Raw genomic sequence first — 21,789 nt, 5'->3', positions numbered from 1 at the left:
AGGAATTACACGTATGTTCTGTATTGTCTATGCAGTCAGTGTTACCCCCTGACCCAAAGAAACGAGTGAGTGTCGTCAGCTCCAGGCAGAGATTTATCTTTAGATGATATTTAATCCTTCCGTCCTATCTTCCTGCCTACCTTCCACTTGCCTCGACCTTCCAATAATTACAAAATGGCTCTGCCGACCCAATGCTCTAATGTATTTACAATGCTGACACTGTACTGTAATGACTTCACTAGACAATAGCACAATTACATCATGGTGGTCCCCAACTGCAGAATGATGGCACCTTAGACTGTGTCCAAATCTACACAGTAAAGTTAATAAGTTGCTATTTTCAGACCACTGTTTGTGCTCCACGGTTCTGTCTGAATACATGTTTACTAAGTTTTTTTTTAAAATAAATAATGTAAAAAGTTCTTGAAAAGCCGAAAGATTCTAGTACCGTGTCAGCGTATCTTATATCATGCCTGACCCAAGTCGTCTCGAAAGCTTACAATTGTCATCATCCACTTTAGATATAAAAAGTCAACAACCGATGAATCTCAGCTTTTATCTGAAACGGTTCTTGTTCTTCTTCATGGAGCATTCGTCCTTCATAGTGATTAATACTGAATGTGTTTCTTCTTGTAGTGTTGCAGTGGAAGGTGGAAAGTATGTCCATAAAACGTAAGTCCCTCTTTAATAAAAATAATATCATGGTAGAAAGTTGGATATGAAGTATAATAGATAGGGATATGATAGATAGATAGATAGATAGATAGATAGATAGATAGATAGATAGATAGATAGATATGAGATAGATAGGAGATAGATAGATAGATAGATAGATATGAGATAGATAGATGGATATGTGATAGATAGATAGATAGATAGATAGATAGATAGATAGATATGAGATAGATAGATAGATAGATAGATAGATAGATAGATAGATAGATAGATATGTTGAAGAAAGTGGGCAGCACTCCATAATATGGAGTGCTGCCCACTTTCTTCAACATACTGCTGAGGGACCGACGCCCAATCCCAGGACGCCTGCACCCAACTTACTCAATTTTTCTGGCTGGTGCTGCTTGGACTTTCTTTTCTTTAGATAGATAGATAGATATGAGATAGATAGATGGATATGTGATAGATAGATAGATAGATAGATATGAGATAGATAGGAGATATGAGATAGATAGATAGATAGATAGATAGATAGATAGATAGATAGATAGATAGATAGATAGATAGATAGGAGATAGATAGATAGATATGAGATAGATAGATAGATAGATAGATAGGAGATAGATAGATAGGAGATAGATAGATAGATAGATAGATAGATAGATAGATAGATAGATAGATAGATAGATAGATATGAGATAGATAGGAGATATGAGATAGATAGATAGATAGATAGATATGAGATAGATAGATAGATAGGCGCAGCAAAACATCTGGATTGGTAAGATAGATGAGGGAAAGCTGGTTATTTTCGCTGCACGGCTAGTTTGGCGTTTAGTCGCAAAAATGGCGCAAAAACGGTGCGCCTGAATGAAAAGGCATAAAAACAACAGAAAAAACGAGTGATACATGTGGCCCTATGTCCTTAGCATGAGGATCTATTCCTCTCTTGATACACATTCCTGCATAGTATAACAAGTCTCGGAAATTAAAGGAAACCTACCATGTGAGTTGATGCATTATGAAGCAAGCATTATGAAGCAAACATACCCCCCACCGGTAAAATCGTTGCCCAAATTTTTTCTGCTTGTGTCTATGTTTGCTTCGTCCACTGTGGAAAGGATCTGAAGTTTCCCACAAAGAGTTTGCCGCTAAATACACCATTCAGTGAGAGGGATAACATTCTAGAAAGGACAGGGGGAGGACTTCCTGTATGCTCAGGGTAAGATTTGAAGAGACACTCAGCTGTCAATCAACAAAAGTAGGAGTGGTTTACTGGCAGCCTGGAGAAACCATGACTCTTCTATCCACAAACTGACTCTTTTCTACTTCATCAAAAACAGCAGATACTAAGCTATGGGGCCTCAGTGGCAGATTATTTTAGGTGATATAAGGAGAAGGTTTAACCCTTTACCAGCAGGTACTACTGAAGTGAATGTTAAAATTCTGGTGACAGGTCTACTTTTAGTCAAATAGACCCTGTCTGTGCAGTCTAAGGTCCCATCTAAAAAAGTTTTATTTTTTTTAACTTTATTTTAATTTCTATCAATTTCTTCTTGTTTATTATTTCATAAGATCCTAATGAGAAGAACCCAGTTGACTCCTGGTTTATTTCTCTCTTCCTGTCCAGCTCTTAATTGTCCGAAGAACAGCACATATGGAGAATATGGAATCTATTTGACTTGCGGGAATATAGACACCTTTTCTCCAGGAGACTCTAACAGAGAGATTATAAGATTGACCCGTAAGTGTAATGATGGATTCCTGGCCCAGACCGGAACTGATGGAGAATCTGTACAATGTGTCAGACCTAAAGACTGTAACGTAACGTGTAGTGAGAACAAGCACTATGAGCCCTGTACATACGATCCTGACTGCCAACCCACATGTGACTATCCACTAAGAGCATGTAGCAGCATCTGTCATCACAAATGTGTCTGTAATGAGGGATATGTTCTATCTGGCAAAATCTGTGTAAAACTTAGTGAATGTCCCATCAGAACCTAGACCGGGTCACTGTTGGCGTTATTCTGTTGAAAAATATTGAGGTCAGTATCTCAATGTAATCTGCATGTTCCTTTCATAACTAATATCTGAATAGTTCTGCCATGAATTAACTCGTAATTAAAAACAATATGAATAAAGTAATGATTGTTGTAATGCAATAAGTCAATTTTTCAAAGTAAAAAATAACTAGAATTGAGGTGAATTAAACTTTGAGGTGTATCTTGGGCAACACAACAGGTGGTTCATTTATCAAGGCTTGTATTATTTTTCTACATCTGCCACCTCCACACCAAGTGGGTATGAAGGAGGCTGCACCGAGCCACAGATTGTTTTTTCTACAGCCAATGGCTCCCAAAAAGACAGTTGGTGTGTTAAAGGACACCTGTCATCAGGTCTCTGCCACTAGTCCTGTCACCTCTACCTGTTGGAGCAGGTCACAAGGATCCCATCCCAGCCTTTATCTAGTTATTTCATACATTATTCATTGTAAAATCATCTATTCTTTATCATGTAAATGAGGCTGGTCACATGGTCAGAGGCAGTGATGTCACCCCTGTTACCCCTCCCCTCTCCTCCCCCTGCTCATGTCTGTGTGTAATGTATAGTAAAGCATGGCTGGTGTCTGTGCTGCATCCGCTGACATGCTGCATCCTCCTAACACATGTACCTGACATGTTCTGCTATATCATGGCTGCCTGGAGCTGTTGTATCTTTCACATACACATAGACACACACATGCACACACAGGCTGCAGGAGGCGTGGCCACCAGCAAGCACAAGGAGCAGCCATTACACGGAGCAGCTGTCAATCAAGCACTGGGGGTGTGGCTGTACCTCCCACTCATGAATAAGGTGGACAGCTTGAATATGCTAATGCTTCATTGGACATTTCACAGGTCATTTGCATAAAGCTTTAGGACCTCATTGCTTAGGTTTACAGGCATGTAGAGGGACAATGAAGGGATAGAGGCAATGCTCTCTAATGGCAGTTTATTAAAATATATTTAGTTTAGGGGGGTTATTTTGCATGACGGGTTCTCTTTAATAGCAATCAGAAACACAGGGAATTGAGGTGTCTTGACACTAGAGGCAGATATGCAATTCTGGTGTGTGAAATTAAAGGGAACCTGTCAGTGGGAATTGGGACACTAAACCACCCACAGATCCTTATGGCGTTTGGTGTCCTGAATCGCGCTGTATGAGTAAGGTGAAGTTTGGGGGCAGCAAAAAACTAAAAAACATTAATACTTACCTGCTCCAGAGTTCTCAGCAGTTGCATGGTGTAGCAATGAAACCAAAGTAATACACCGTGGCTTCACTGCACATGCGCCATTGGTACAGTGCATGCACAATGAAGTGTAGTCGTCTGCCAGCTTCATTCCGCAATGCGAGAGGAACATAAGAAGAACACCCAAGGGTGAAAAAGTCCAGCTCACCCAAAAGGAGACAACCCCAGCTTCCCTGGTCCCTCGGTGCACGCTACCACATCCACGCCATAGGATCCAAGCAATGCAAAAGGTAAGCAAAAGGTTCGGCACTCGGAAGAAGCCACCAGGATAAATAAAATGTAGTTTCTCTTTATTTCAGTCTCAGGAACATCTCAGCTTTAGTGCATACGATCAACGCGTTTCGATGCAGCACGTCTTAGTCATGATCTAAAGACTATTTATCCTGGTGGCTTCTTCCGAGTGCCAAACCTTATGCTTACCTTTTGCATTGCAATGCGAGAGGAGGTGCACAGTGGCGAGAACTTCAAATTTGAGTCCGATGTGCCTCATTGGACTGCATCTAGGTAAGTATATAGCGTAGTTTTATTTTTCTATAAAACTGCCACCTTGAGTGCTAAAAAAGGCTGTTTGGGACCTTAAACCACAGGTCCATAGGAACCCGTAGTTGGTTTAGCGTCTCAAAACTGGTGACAGAACAGTAACTATGCATATGAACTTGCCTTAGCCTCGAGCTCACACCAGGTTGCCTCATTCCAGAAGAAATGGGGATTATGGTCTTCCTCCCCATACCTCACGCATTAAACGCAATATGTGTACTACCTAAGGTCCTACAAAACAGGTCATATCAAGAGATGCAAAATGGGGCGTGCGATGTGTCCACAATACATATGTGTCATCTATGCCAGACAAACTTGTAAATGTTGATTTACTTGTGTATGTTGAATTATCTATATGCATTGAATCACTTGATGACCACTAACGTGTGTTGACTCTCTGTACGATATATGAGCCTCAGGATACGAGAAGAGAGGAGAAGCACACTTCCCAATATATAGAGCAGTTTCTTTGTAGTCTTAATATGCATAATACTAAATGTATTTTAGATGAGATACTATCTACTGTTATTTTCAACCTATAATAGTTTATGAAAACTGCAAACAATATACTGTCTACCATCCAATGGATATTATGTTCTCGACTGTGTTCGGATTTGTTGTAGGCCAAAAATGCCTAACTTTGTAGCTTTCTGTGAAAACCTAATAAAAATAATTTAAAAAAAAACTGGTGACAGGTCTTCTTTAAATCACGCCTTAGTAAGTGTATATGTGCCAAAAAATTCCCAAGTGAGATCCCTCAACAAGGTTCTTAAAGAGGACCTGTCACCCTGAAAAACGGCACAAGGAGCTGCTCCTAGTGCTGAAACAAACCCAGCGGTGTTACACTACTAGCATTATTGGAAACCTCCGATAACGCTAACACTGCCGCGCTGTACATTACAATCGCCGTACCGCTCTCAAAGCGGTGCAGCATATTCATGAAGGGGCGGTCCAAGGCGCTGAGGCGCTGCCTCTTCCCCGGACCGCCCCACTTGCTCCATAGGCCAGCAATGCCTGCCTTGAGTGATGCAGTGGCCACCATCCCTAATCCCGCCCTTTGAAAGCGGTCCAGCGTTTGTAGTGTACAGCGCATCAGTGCTAGTTAGAGTTATCCGAGGTTTCCGATAATGCTAGTAGTGTAACACTGTGGTGTTTGTTTTAGCACTGGAGCTACTTACTTTAGACAGGTCTTCTTTAAGGGTCAGATGAGTACAGAAGCTTATTTCTGTAGGGAAAATTTCATTGTGATCCCCTATATGACCACTGCTACTACAGCTTTAGGCCCAAGAAGAGTTCCCACCTTAGGCTCTTGGCTTTGTACAAAGGACCTCTATGACTCCTCTAGATGCTTACATGCTTTGTCCATAGAATAAAGATTTGATTCTCCATGTCACAGATCGTTCTCTAGAATTGACCTATTTTTCTTAGACGGAAATCCACACCCTTTAGCTAAAGTGAAATCTAATCACACGTCAATAATCCTTGAAATCCAACCGTATTAATCTGCTTCCAAAACTGTTGCGCAATAATACCTTCTTCATGAATCTCCCTTCATATCAGAAAGGACTAGAGCTCAGTCTGCAGGAATATTTTACTTTTAGTGATACCCCACATTTTCCCTATGGACTCTCCACAACTTGACCATTAGCTCTTTCATGAAGAAGCAATCAGTGCACATGTCAGGATAAAAGAAGCTCTTTTGACACACCATGAAGCAGTATGCCTCTACGACCCCCTTCCCCTTCAGACCAAAAGGATGAAGCATAAATCGTCCAAGTCTACAAAAGCATATCTGAGAGATCCCACAAATCCCTCTGCACACCCACCCAGGGGATGGATGATTTAAAAGAAGTTGCAGCTGCCCCCCAACAATCAAAATACGAAAACCCACGACAAAATAAATACCTTTTTAGATAAAATCCACCTCACCTCCTTATGAGAATCCCAACTCGGAGCCTTAAATGCCCAGTTCAAAATAAAAAAATAATAAAAAAAAAAACAGGGCAAAATTCAAGGCTGTGGGCAGGTACTCTCTAAGCAGACACATTACAATCCATCTTGTTCTGTGGGGTGACAATATGGTTATATATTCAATATGGTTAGATTATCAGGGTACAGGGTTATATACACTTTCATCTGGCTACTGACATTGTACTAACACACAGCACATAGAGAGATGAGACAGATGAGAGATGCATGAGACGATTACGCAGAGGCTGACATACTTTTACACAGTTACACTTTTAGCTCTGCTACATCTCACAGATATGTACCTGCCTCCCCCTTCCCCTGGATCACTTATCTCCTTGTAGTTTGTAGTTTGCAGCCTCTCTCTCTGCTGAGGATGTGCTGACAGGAAGTAATCAGTGACAGCTCTGAGCTCCGTGCAGGGGGCGTGGCTACATGCTCAGAGCAAAAAGACACAGAAATCCAGGCTGCCACAAAGGAATCAAAGATGGCGGCCGCCCATCCCTAAGTCAGAAGTTACAGGGTTGTGTCTAGGGAAAACTGAAATTGTGTACAGCAGGACTGATAGGAAATAGATTGGAATTATATCTGTGAAATGCTGCATTTTTGTTAATAACAGTAAATTAGAGAATGTGATATTTTGTTATCCTGAATACATATAAAAACTTGTCTTTCTGGGTATACCCCATTACGACCCTTGTGACCTTTTATTTCTTCACTTTTTTATGAAAAAATGTCATAATAAATAACTATCATTGTATATGTGTATAGTTTCATTAGTAATAGTAATACTTTCTAGTTTCATTAATGTAAAACTTTGTCCACAAGTTCATTCCAATGAGCGTGTCCACGTCTGGCCGTAGCCAGGGCTCTCTGTCTATGTCTACCACTCTCTGACTGTCTCTCTCTATTCGTTTGTCCCACTCTATGTCTGTCTATCTGTCCCTCTCTATGTTTGTCTATCTGTCTCTGTCTGTCTCTCTGTCTGTCTCTGCCTCTATCCACATTACTTCAGATGTGAACTGCCCTATATTCATTGCCTATAGTAACTAATTAAACCTCAGAGCTAATATTAATGACCTGTGGCAAATAGGGACTGAGCTGTGATTGGTTGCTTATGGCCACATCAACGAGCAGACAATGGCTCCTATATATTGTGGTTAATAGGTGTATTTTTGAAAGTTCCCTGAATCACAGGGAGCGACTATACAAAATTTGGTAAATTTGGCGCATACACACCTATATGTTATATGCATATACACATTATATATTAGATATGTAATTCCATAGTCCTGGGTTTAACCTCCTGTGAGAAAGTAAGAGGTATTGTGTGGGAAAACCGCTATCTGTCCTATAGGCAGATGAAATGCATGTGGTAAAAGCCCTGGGTTTGTCTGCAGTAACCCAAGGGTTAATGCAGACATGATAAGCAGGAATAGTCTGTTTTGTCTGTGTTGGCCTAGCTAACACAGACACATTTGTAATGTCCGTACTGGGCTGCTTATTATGGAGTAGGGGTAGGCTGGTAGTGGGACTCCTACTCCACCCGGGCTTCGGTCCTGGGTTTGTGAATTGCCCACAGGTGCGGGTCACAGACCTCGTTAGGGCCTGATTTAGTCTGCAGGCCAGAAGCAGTAGGAGAGGCCCTACCTGGAGAGCTGAAAGCGAGATTGCATTCTCACAGCAAAGGTAACTGAGGGTCTCCTGTCTTACTGCTGGCCAAGAGCGTGTGCCAGGCAGCCTGGTACCCGGATAGCTAGGGTCCTCAAAATGTATTAGACAGCGCCTAGCCGGGCAGGAATTACTTTTATAATGTTTTTGCATGTGCCTAAGCCAAGGCTGAATTTGTGTTCTGTTTTGCAAGTGTGAATAAACACTTAAGTTGGACTTTTAAACCTGCGTGTGTCACTGCTTCCTGCACTGCTACCACTCAACTACCAGAGCAATTCCCCACACCTCCTCATGGACCAAGATTGCTGTAGAATCTTTCTCAGTTTTTCTTTGATCTCTTTAGTTTGGTACTTTTGTTCTAATCTGTTTATCCATCAGCAGAAACTTTACCAGCTCCCAAATCAGGGCACAACTAAATAACTGCAGTTTCCATTGACTATTAATGTAACGAAATGAAAATCAATCTATAAATTGACCCTTAAAAATACACAATTTCCTCACAAGGAAGTGTCTGGGCAGCTGGATCTTTGTGGATATCATCATCATCATTTGTCATCACCGGCATTTTTACAATCTTGAGCAATTAAAAATATGAAATCATAAATGTAAGTATATGCAAAGTATATGCAAAACAACCCAACTGGGGTGGTATAAATGTCACAGATGGAGGCATAGGAGCCATAATACTAACAGGTATAGAAGAAGAAGAGATATATTATCTTATCTATATCTCATTTTATCACTGACTTGAGCTACACGGAGATCTCCTATCAGCACAGACATGGGCTTCTTCATGTTATCTACAGTCTTCTTGCTGGCCAGTAAGTATTTTTCTTCCTTGTTTTCTTCATTATAAATTTTTTGCCATTCTTTTCATCGGAATGAATGTTAATTTACTGAAGACAGTCCTGGGGTCCCTCATTGAACCCGGAGGCTGCCATGGAGACAATTGGTGCCCCCTGATAGCCGGCACTGGGGTTGCCAATCATGAAGGAGGGGGGGTTGGGAGGTGAGAAACCGCTATAGATGCTGTGGTCATGTCTGACCACGGTTCTTAAAGGGTTAAACAGCCAGAATCGAGGTTATCTAGTACCCAGCCATTACAGTGGATGCCTGACTGTGGCATACAGTCCGGCTTCACACTGCTGTCACTGTTGACAGTTGTAACGGTGACAGCAGTGCAAGACGAAAATGCACGTCCTGGGGCAGGAATTACCCACTGAGTTGGACAAGCATTTACGTCCTGGGTCTTTAAAAGGTAAAAGAGAACGTCTCATGTAAAATAATGATGCATGTTTTTTGCATTGCCCATATACTTGTTGTTACCTCCTGACCATAAGAAACTGGTGAGTGTATGAAGCTGCAGACAGAGACTTGTCTTTACATGATATTTAGTACTTTTATCCTATCTTACTGCCCAGCCCCCAGCTTTGAATGATTATGATACGACTTTGCTGACTCCAACATCCTACTTTGAATTTACAATGCTGACACTGTACTGAAAAACTTGGCTCCACAATGGCACAATCACAGTATAATGGCACCTTAGACAGCGTCCAATCTACACAGCAAAGTTAATGGGCGTCATTTACTAAAGGCCCGATTCGCGTTTTCCCGACGTGTTACCCGGATATATTTCCGATTTGCGCCGATTTTCCCTGTATTGCCCCGGGAATTTGGCGCACGCGATCGGATTGTGGCGCATGGACGCTGGCATGCACGCGAACTCAAAAACCGCCGCATTTAAAAAGCAAAAAGTGTCGTGGAGCTTGCACTTACCTTCACCAGGAATAGGCCGGTGTACTTGAGTGCATTTCAGCGGACTTCATCGCAGCAGCGCCACCTGGTGGACGTCGGAGAAACTACCTTAGTGAATCCCGACCAGACCCGAATCCACCGCAGAGAACGCGCCGCTGGATCGGGAATGGACCAGGTAAGTAAATCTGCCCCAATGTGTAGATATTGCCACACCATTGTTTGTGCTCCACTGTCCTGTCTGAACATTAGATGTTTACTAATTATTTTTATAAATTAATTAAAAAAGAGTTCTAGAAAAGCCATGGATGCTGTGTACCATGTTAGCAGATCTTATAGTATGTCTAAGGAAAATATGCAAAGTTTTCCAAGATGGGATAAGAAAAACCATGACTCTTTTAGCTACCTTGTAAGGCAGCTCCCTTGACATCAAGCATGACCTACATGAGGACATATGAAATGATGTGGGACTAAAACCAAACCAGTATATCTATTCCAGAAGGAACAGACTCCTAACTGTAGACAGCGCTGTTTCCACCTGATTGGGTCTCCTCAGTACAATGAAGGTAACTGGGGAAGTAAGTCTAAGGAAGCAGTCTTGAAAGCTTGTAGTTGTCGTCATCCTTTTTAGCTGGCCGATAAAAGGTATCAAAAACTTAGTATTCTCAACTTTTATCTAGAAATGTTCTAACTCTTACTCATGCTGGAAAGAACAAAGTCCTACATAGTTATTAATACTGTGATTCTTCTTGTAGTGTTCCAGTGGAATGTGGAAAGTGCTTCCATAAAACGTGAGTCCCTCCTTAATACACTCAAGTTCACACATGTGCAGCATATACACATCACATATACACACGTACAGAGTTTATATAACACAGGATAACAATATAACACATTCTTTAATTACTGTTATTAACAAAAATGCAGCATTTCACTGATATAATTCCAACCTGTCTCTATCAGTCCTGCTGTACACAATATTGGTTGCCCCAGGATCCGACTGTAAATCTTTTGAGTTACAATCCCACACATTTATACACTAGTACAGCGATCCAGCGGCGTGTTCTCTGCGCTGGATTCGGGTCCGGCCGGGATTTATTAAGGCAGTTCCTCCGCCGCCCACCAGGTGGCGCTGCTGCGCTGAAGTTCCCTGGAACGCACTGGAATACACCGAGCTGGGCTGAGTGAAGGCAAGTGCAATTTTCGCGACACATTTTTTTTAAAAATGCGGCGGTTTTTCCGAATCCGTCGGGTTTTCGTTCGGCCACGCCCCTGATTTACATTGCGTGCATGCCAGCGCCGATGCGCCACAATCCGATCGTGTGCGCCAAAATCCCGGGTCAATTCAGGGGAAATCGGCGCAAATCGGAAATATTCGGGTAACACGTCGGGAAAACGCGAATCGGGCCCTTAGTAAATGACTCCCAAGAATGATTTTCAGCTGTTACACCTTATAGCTGGGCCTTTCAGTCTGGAGTTGCTTAAGGGTATATTCCCATGAAGACAAGTTTCTTTTATGTACTCAGGATAACAAAATAACATATTCTGTAATTCACTGTTATTAACTTAAATACATAATTTCACAGATATAAGTCTAACCTGTCTCTATCAGTCCTGGTGTATACAATTTTGTTTGCCCTGGGATCCGACCATAAATCTTCTGACTATGGTCAGGAAGGGCAGATTCTTCCCATGAATAGCTTCTCCAGTCTGCCCGCTGCACAGGATTTTTTTCATGGACCCGATTTTAACATGTAAATTGAAATAATTTAACATGATTTAAATGTTTAACATTTTGCACAGTAGCCTGTTTTTTTTAAAATTCAGGAATTTGGCTTTTACATTTTCTTTAAATGTATTGGTTACTTCTAAGGGTGAGGTCACATGTTGCGCTTTAATTGCATTTTGAAACCTATTACAACATCTGAGCAGAGGTGATTTGCTGTATTACATTACTGTTAACATTTGTGTTTACAAAATGGAATATAAACGTGACAATAACGCATGTGTTAACATAACATTTACTATGCATTTTGTAAAGGTAAATGTTAACAGTAATGTAATTAGGCAAATGACCTCTCCTCAGCTGTTGTAATAGGTTTCAAAATGCAATTAAAGCACATGTGACCGCAGCCTCACATGTTATCATCTCCCTGGGGTGTGACTAGAGTGCTTAAAAATGCAAGATACAGCCTCAACTCCAAAATTAACAGTAGTGTCCACTCCTTCATATAACCCCCTCACGTGGCTTGTGTCCTCTCCTGTATATAACCCCTCACATGGCTTGTATCCTCTCCTGTATATAACCCCTCACATGGCTTGTATCCTCTCCTGTATATAACCCCTCACATGGCTTGTATCCTCTCCTATATATAACCCCCTCACATGGCTTGTATCCTCTCCTGTATATAACCCCTCACGTGGCTTGTGTCCTCTCCTGTATATAACCCCTCACATGGCTTGTATTCTCTCCTGTATATAACACCCTCACATGGCTTGTGTCCTCTCTTGTATATAACCCCCTCACATGGCTTGTGTCCTCTCCTGTATATAACCCCCTCACATGGCTTGTGTCCTCTCCTGTATATAACCCCCTCACATGGCTTGTATCCTCTCCTGTATATAACCCCCTCACATGGCTTGTGTCCTCTCCTAAACATAACCCCTCACATGGCTTGTATCCTCTCTTGTATATAACCCCTCACATGGCTTGTGTCCTCTCCTGTATATAACCCCCTCACATGGCTTGTATCCTCTCCTGTATATAACCCGCTCACATGGCTTGTGTCCTCTCCTGTATATAACCCCTCACATGGCTTCTATTCTCTCCTGTATATAACCCCCTCACGTGGCTTGTGTCCTCTACTGTATATAACCCCTCACATGGCTTCTATTCTCTCCTGTATATAACCCCTCACATGGCTTGTATCCTCTCCTGTATATAGCCCTCTTACATGGCTTGTGTCCTCTCCTGTATATAACCCCTCACATGGCTTCTATTCTCTCCTGTATATAACCCCTCACATGGCTTGTATCCTCTCCGGTATATAACCCCCTCACATGGCTTGTGTCCTCTCCTGTATATAACCCCCTCACATGGCTTGTGTCCTCTCCTGTATATAACCCCCTCACATGGCTTGTATCCTCTCCTGTACATAACCCCCTCACGTGGCTTGTGTCCTCTCCTGTATATTACCCCCTCACGTGGCTTGTGTCCACTCCTGTATATAACCCTCTCACGTGGCTTGTTTCCTCTCCTGTATATAACCCGCTCACATGGCTTGTGTCCTCTCCTGTATATAACCCCTCACATAGCTTGTATCCTCTCCTGTATATAACCCGCTCACATGGCTTGTGTCCTCTCCTGTATATAACCCCTCACATGGCTTCTATTCTCTCCTGTATATAACCCCCTCACGTGGCTTGTGTCCTCTCCTGTATATAACCCCTCACATGGCTTCTATTCTCTCCTGTATATAACCCCTCACATGGCTTGTGTCCTCTCCTGTATATAACCCTCTTACATGGCTTGTGTCCTCTCCTGTATATAACCCCTCACATGGCTTGTATCCTCTCCGGTATATAACCCCCTCACATGGCTTGTATCCTCTCCGGTATATAACCCCCTCACATGGCTTCTATTCTCTCCTGTATATAACCCCTCACATGGCTTCTATTCTCTCCTGTATATAACCCCTCACATGGCTTGTATCCTCTCCGGTATATAACCCCCTCACATGGCTTGTATCCTCTCCGGTATATAACCCCCTCACATGGCTTGTATCCTCTCCGGTATATAACCCCCTCACATGGCTTGTATCCTCTCCTGTATATAACCCCTCACATGGCTTGTATCCTCTCCGGTATATAACCCCCTCACATGGCTTGTATCCTCTCCGGTATATAACCCCCTCACGTGGCTTGTGTCCTCTCCTGTATATAACCCCCTCACATGGCGTGTGTCCTCTCCTGTATGTAACCCCCTCACATGGCTTGTATCCTCTCCTGTATATAACCTCCTCATGTGACTTGTGTCCATGTGGATTTGAGACATTTGCAACAAAAAGTCTCAAAAAGAAATCAAAATTTGCTCCTGTCAGGATAGGCAAAACTGAACATTTATCACAAGTAAAAATACAGGATCATACATAAGGCACAAAAAAGAGCTGCCAAATGTCTCAAAAATTCACCACAAAGAGACAAAACTATGATACATGTGCTTCATTGTGTTTTATATCCATCTCATGGATTTTATCATCTCTGTTCTGTCTGATTTCTCTTTTCCTATGTGTCAGAAAGTAGTAGAGGGTTCAGAAGCTAAATAGAAGTGTAGATAAACCCTGGACCCTGATAATCTAAATACATATTCAGCACACATCATCCCATAGCTCTAAAGGGATTATGTATTATCTGCTTAGAGAGTCCCCACCTTATTGTTATTTCTCTTGTTAATGTGATGAACCCAATTGACTTCTGGTTTATTTTTCTTACCCTCTCCAGCTCCAAAGTGTCCTGAGAACAGCACATATGCAGGATATGGAATTTGTTATTTGACTTGCGAAAATATGGACACCTTTTCTCCTACAGACCCTTGTAGAGAAATTTTAAAATTCACCTGCAAGTGTGATTCTGGATTTCTGGCTCAGTCTGGGACTCATGGACTAACTGTACAATGTGTCAGACCTGAAGACTGTAAAGCTAAAACCCACGTGTGACAATCCAGAAGCCTCCAGAGTCTGTAAAAGCGTCTATGTTCCCAAATGTATCTGCAATGAGCGAATGTCCCACCACAGCTTAGACCGAGCTCACTGATTTATTATTTCATTATTCTGTAAAAAAAAGGGTTCATACCTAATATCTGATTAGATCTGAACAATTCATAAATAACTCCTAATTTTTAGCAAGGAGAGTAGAATAAAAAATATATGTTTTTACAATAAATCCGTACCAAGGGCTGATTATTTCCCCATGTGTAATAATCACAAGCAACTAAAAACTGTCAAAGTCAAAGATACAGCTAAACATCTAAACAAATATGAAAACTTTATTTACAATGGTAAACAATGGATACAAACCACAGGTGGTGGTACAAGGACAAGGGGTTATCCCACAGGGATGCAAGGAGTTATATTAGTAAAAAAAATATGTAGTCAGCGTTATGTGATGTCTATGCCAAAAAATGGTATTAATGCAAACCTCTATTTATCAAGATGCACATCATGTCAAAGTCACGGTGGACTAGGTTACCAAGAAAAACACAAAAATCCTATAGTACCCCTCAGAATGAGGGGAGAAAATATGAGGCAAAGAAGATTGCTGACATAATAAAAAAATTCATGTTTTATTAAATATATGGTTAAAAAACATAGCCAAGTTAGAACAAGTTGTACAAAAAGATTACAAGATGACAGGGTCATGGAGTGAAAATGCAGCAGAAAAGAACAGTCATACCCGGACACAGCACTTTAAGCCAATGGTAAGCCAAATTGGATGCAATGTGGTATATAGGTTTGAGGGTAAGAAAAGGACAAAAATGCAAGTTTAGACGTAATGGTATAGCAGTGCTCGTGCCTTGAGTCAGCCACAGTAATGGAGCAAACAAGTCCGTTCTTACCAAAAGAATAGTTGGAAGTGCAGAGTGTCCGGGGATGACTGCCGCCCCGACGCGCGTTTCGGCTCCTACTGAGCCTTCGTCTGGGGGTGGCGTCATCCCGGTTACAGAAAGTATTTAAAGAGATGATGGACCAATAGAATCCTGGTATCCTGTGTATCGCGAGAGTCGATGTCACGTGATCAATGTCACGTGATCACGGTTGGCTTTGCGCACGCGCAGTTAAATAGGTGTGTATGTAAGACCCACTGCTGAAGCAGCGTGTCGTCATAATCGCGCATGCGCGATAGCTTCATCAGCCGGTACCCTGTATAAAGAAACCGCACGTATAGAGGAAAGCCAATATGAAACTGGATCACAGGTAAGTATGTTTAAAAAATCAAGGCCTATATGGACATTGAAAAGATTTTCTTAAAGTGACTCATGCTCAAAGTATATAATCTAAATATCTATGTTACCATGATATTGTGATAGCCAATTCTTAAGTGAAACATCATTAATAAATAAATTAATAAATAAATATATACAATATCTATGTATTCACTGTTATTGTGATTGCCAATACATAAGTGAGACATCATAAAAAAAGATATATAAAAACAAAGCTTATTATGGGGTGGACAATTTTGCTATATAGACAAAAACAAAAAAAAAAAAAAAAAAAAAATTTTTTTCTTATATAAGAACATCTATAGTTGAATGAATAGCTGGAGTGGTGAAGTGCTCAGTACATGGGGGAGGGAAGATGAGGGAGGTGAGGTGGTGAGGAAGTGGTGAGGAAGGTGCTGGAGTGAAAGTGAAAAATTGGTGACAACAATTAAATTACATTCAAAATATGTAAAAGGGAAAGGTTGTTTCTGTAAATAAAGTCGAGGACAAATTAACTAGATTGAATACACTAATTATCATGAACATGACTTCCTCAGGATAAACACTTAGGTCACGTTGGTCATGGTAACAAAATTCAGAGGTCCACAAAGGCGGGTAAACGGGAAAGTTGTAGCATCTGTGTGTTTCTTGACATATAAAGATCTAAAAACTTATGTAGAAAAAAGAGACAAAAAACTTCATTAAACAAATTAAAACAATGCCAAAAAGAAAGAGATTTCTTTAATCTTAAAAGTCCTTCATTATTGGACGCCATACATGCTAAGGGAGCGCTGCGCAAAAAAGGGGGGGGGGAGGGTATTGTTATAATGAGAGGGAGATGAGAGATGGAATGGTGCCTTATTGAAGGAAGGGGGCAAAGCTGATGGTTTCATTGAGGCCCTTGGGATGGATAGTCCCAAGGGTCCATATCCACCTTGATTCGCATTGGGCCAGTTTGTTTTTGATTGGCCCCCCTCGGATTCCCAATGTGATTTTATCAATCCCTCGGACTTTTAATAGTCCTGGGTTGGAGTCATGTCTTAACTTAAAATGGGCCGCTACTGGTTTTCCTTCAGGATCAAAGTGAGGGTCGGAAGTGGCTTTGATGTCTCTCATATGCTCCCTTATCCTAGTTTTTAATGCCCTCGTTGTGAGTCCTATGTAAATAAGGTTGCATGGACATGTCGCATAGTAAACCACTCCTTTTGTATTACACGTGATTGTATGAGTGATCTTAAACTCCTTGTCACCTGCTGAGTTTGTAAAGGTAGTAGCGCATTCAACATTGGGGCATGCTACGCATTTGCCACAGGGCTTGCACCCCCATGCGGGTGGTTTGACGCCAAAAATTGTCTGCGTTTTCCCTGAGTCATAATGACTCTTTACCAAGTGGTCTCTTAAATTTTTGGCTCTCCGGGCTGTTCTTATATAAGAAAAAAATTTTTTTTTTTTTTTTTTTTTTTTTTTTTTTTTGTTTTTGTCTATATAGCAAAATTGTCCACCCCATAATAAGCTTTGTTTTTATATATCTTTTTTTATGATGTCTCACTTATGTATTGGCAATCACAATAACAGTGAATACATAGATATTGTATATATTTATTTATTAATTTATTTATTAATGATGTTTCACTTAAGAATTGGCTATCACAATATCATGGTAACATAGATATTTAGATTATATACTTTGAGCATGAGTCACTTTAAGAAAATCTTTTCAATGTCCATATAGGCCTTGATTTTTTAAACATACTTACCTGTGATCCAGTTTCATATTGGCTTTCCTCTATACGTGCGGTTTCTTTATACAGGGTACCGGCTGATGAAGCTATCGCGCATGCGCGATTATGACGACACGCTGCTTCAGCAGTGGGTCTTACATACACACCTATTTAACTGCGCGTGCGCAAAGCCAACCGTGATCACGTGACATTGATCACGTGACATCGACTCTCGCGATACACAGGATACCAGGATTCTATTGGTCCATCATCTCTTTAAATACTTTCTGTAACCGGGATGACGCCACCCCCAGACGAAGGCTCAGTAGGAGCCGAAACGCGCGTCGGGGCGGCAGTCATCCCCGGACACTCTGCACTTCCAACTATTCTTTTGGTAAGAACGGACTTGTTTGCTCCATTACTGTGGCTGACTCAAGGCACGAGCACTGCTATACCATTACGTCTAAACTTGCATTTTTGTCCTTTTCTTACCCTCAAACCTATATACCACATTGCATCCAATTTGGCTTACCATTGGCTTAAAGTGCTGTGTCCGGGTATGACTGTTCTTTTCTGCTGCATTTTCACTCCATGACCCTGTCATCTTGTAATCTTTTTGTACAACTTGTTCTAACTTGGCTATGTTTTTTAACCATATATTTAATAAAACATGAATTTTTTTATTATGTCAGCAATCTTCTTTGCCTCATATTTTCTCCCCTCATTCTGAGGGGTACTATAGGATTTTTGTGTATTTTTTCTACATATGAGGCACCTAACATTTGGTGCAAATTTGTGTACAGTCTCTATTACAAGTGTATAGACATTCCTGTACAATTTCTGTTTTCATTTCTTCTTTGTGAATTAACTTTTTTACTGTGGTTTCCACAGAACAAGGAAAACAGTAAATCACCATGAATTTTTTGTCAAGAGAACAGACTTGGCGAACCAAATTGAATCATGTTTTCAAAGATACAGGAACCGGTGTTGATGCGGCAGTACATGCAAACGTGAGCGCTGCGCAGGGGGCCTTAAAAAATCTATTACACAGGAGATTGAGAGTCTGGTGGAATGGTGCATTCTTGGAAAAATATGTAGAACTGAAATTAATTCCGAGAGGTTTACGTGTTCAAGTTTTTCCATCCTTTCAAATTGATAATGAGTCATTTATATCGAATTGGGAAGCATCATGTTCAGAATGCTCCGATAAATTTATGCGTTTACTGATTGAAAATAACAAGACTATCTTAGAAAATATCAACAGAGAGATTGAGTCTACTCGCTCAACTCTAACTTCTCTACAGACTCAAGATGAAGTCAAAACTTTTGAACAATCATTAGAGACTGACTTTGAAAAATGGGAAAAGGAAATCTGTGATAAGAAAACAAAAAAATTTTCACGTGATCAATATGATTATTCCCAAAAAAGAGTTTATCACTGGGGACGGACAGCACGTCACAGAAGACAGGCAAGAACCAATCGTACAACTAGTCGTTCCTCGTCTATGTCATCAATAACCTCGAATCACGATCAGAGTGATACTTTGAAGGGTCAAAACAACCAAGGAACTAAACGTAAATACGGTCAACCTCAGAACATCAACAAACGAAGACCTGAAACCCGTAGTGTTGTCAGCGACAACCAACTTAAGGTAATCAACCTCTCGAAACGGGTACTAACCCCAAATGAACTAGTAGTACTTGAAAAAGGACTAACTTTCTCTCCTAGTAATAATTTTGACGTTTTCTCCGCAGTAAAGGACCTCCATCTATTTGGGAGGTCTTTGGTATTTAAAAACATGTTTGATACGAAGGACCCGAGTGATATCTTTGATACGGAAACAGAGGTCGAAGCTGTGAAGATCTTGGAGGAATTACAAAGAGAACACAATGAGGACACGTCTGTCCCACAATGCATAAGAAAAAGGTCAAAAAAATTTCCAAGTCTAAACATGTGTCCTGCGGTGGACCAATTTGTTAAAATAGTGACACACGAATTCACTAAATTAGACCAACAGGTGAGTAAAAACAACTTAACCAATATCCAAAGACAATGTATTAACAGCCTAAAAAAGGATAAATCCATTGTTATCAAGCAATCAGATAAAGGTGGTAATATTGTTGTCTGGCCGCAGGAAATGTATGAGGCCGAGGCCTATAGACAATTGAATAATAACCAGTGTTATAAACGCTTAACATTTAACCCTATGTCAAAATTCAAGAGTGAATTGAACAATATACTTTTACAGGCACAGAAGGATAAGACAATTAACAACGAGGTCTATGACAGCCTGAAGACAGATGACCCAGTAGTCCCAACCCTGTACCTTCTGCCTAAAATTCACAAACATGCAAAGACACCACCAGGAAGACCTATTATATCCGGGAGAGGAAGCTTGACTGAAAAGGTGAGTAGGTTTGTTGACCACTACTTGAAACAAATGGTTGTAAATTTACCATCATACACACGGGATACTATGGACCTCCTACGAAAATTAGATGGGATCCACATCGAGGACGATACTTTGCTGGTTACATGTGACGTAGAGTCGCTGTACACCAGCATCAGACATCCAGATGGCTTGAGAGCAGTTAAATACTTTTTAGCAATGGAGAACCTGACACCACAATTTTCGACATTCTTATTACAGCTACTGGAGTTTTTATTGACCCATAATTTTTTCGTGTTCAGTGGGTCCTTCTTCCTGCAGCTCCAGGGCACGGCGATGGGGGCGGCCTGTGCGCCCTCATACGCCAACCTGTTCCTGGGGCTGTGGGAGAGGGACCTACTGGGTGATGATCGGGATGTCGCGATGGACCGGGTCCTACTTTGGGCCCGGTACATCGACGACATCCTGATCATTTGGAGGGGGGACATGATGGAGTTAAACACCTTCTTCGAACGACTAAACAAAAATCCGTTCAACATTAAATTGACCTATAGTGCTGACAAAATCAGTATTCCTTTTTTAGACGTGATCATAAGAAGGGACTCCGAAGGATATTTACAGACTGAAGTCTATAGGAAAGAGACTTCAGTGAATGCACTTCTCCATGCTACCTCTGCACACCCAAAGCAAACCATTTCAGCCATCCCGATTGGCCAATTTTTACGCATTAGAAGAAATTGTTCGACAAATGAAGATTTTGAGAAACATGCGAAAGACTTGTGGACACGTTTCCAGCAACGAGGATACAGCAACCGGGCAATTAAGAAAGCATACTGGAGAGCAAAAGGTACTTCACGCCAGGATCTACTAATAACGAAAAACAAGGAAGGAACATCGGAACAGGTAAGATACATCACTACCTATCACTCACAGTGGCCACAGATGCGTAAAATATTGCAAAAATATTGGCCAATTCTAAAATGTGACCCAACCCTAACAAAATATGTTACATCATACCCTGCTGTGACAGCCCGGAGAGCCAAAAATTTAAGAGACCACTTGGTAAAGAGTCATTATGACTCAGGGAAAACGCAGACAATTTTTGGCGTCAAACCACCCGCATGGGGGTGCAAGCCCTGTGGCAAATGCGTAGCATGCCCCAATGTTGAATGCGCTACTACCTTTACAAACTCAGCAGGTGACAAGGAGTTTAAGATCACTCATACAATCACGTGTAATACAAAAGGAGTGGTTTACTATGCGACATGTCCATGCAACCTTATTTACATAGGACTCACAACGAGGGCATTAAAAACTAGGATAAGGGAGCATATGAGAGACATCAAAGCCACTTCCGACCCTCACTTTGATCCTGAAGGAAAACCAGTAGCGGCCCATTTTAAGTTAAGACATGACTCCAACCCAGGACTATTAAAAGTCCGAGGGATTGATAAAATCACATTGGGAATCCGAGGGGGGCCAATCAAAAACAAACTGGCCCAATGCGAATCAAGGTGGATATGGACCCTTGGGACTATCCATCCCAAGGGCCTCAATGAAACCATCAGCTTTGCCCCCTTCCTTCAATAAGGCACCATTCCATCTCTCATCTCCCTCTCATTATAACAATACCCTCCCCCCCCCCTTTTTTGCGCAGCGCTCCCTTAGCATGTATGGCGTCCAATAATGAAGGACTTTTAAGATTAAAGAAATCTCTTTCTTTTTGGCATTGTTTTAATTTGTTTAATGAAGTTTTTTGTCTCTTTTTTCTACATAAGTTTTTAGATCTTTATATGT

At 41.3% G+C, this 21,789-nt stretch overlaps 1 long non-coding RNA gene across 1 annotated transcript; it reads left to right on the top strand.

The window, feature by feature from the left end:
• Positions 1-8,843: 8,843 nt before the first annotated feature.
• On the top strand, positions 8,844-14,744 carry LOC140065542 (uncharacterized). Its single transcript, XR_011847945.1, has 3 exons — positions 8,844-8,967; positions 10,657-10,692; positions 14,402-14,744. It is a non-coding gene; the product is annotated as an uncharacterized lncRNA (long non-coding RNA).
• The last annotated feature ends 7,045 nt before the right edge of the window (positions 14,745-21,789 follow it).

This window comes from Engystomops pustulosus, chromosome 6, assembly GCF_040894005.1.
Source record: "Engystomops pustulosus chromosome 6, aEngPut4.maternal, whole genome shotgun sequence".
Classification (NCBI taxonomy): domain Eukaryota; kingdom Metazoa; phylum Chordata; class Amphibia; order Anura; family Leptodactylidae; genus Engystomops; species Engystomops pustulosus.
The sequence above is the reverse complement of the archived record's forward strand: the minus strand, read 5'-3'. Positions and strand labels throughout refer to the sequence as shown.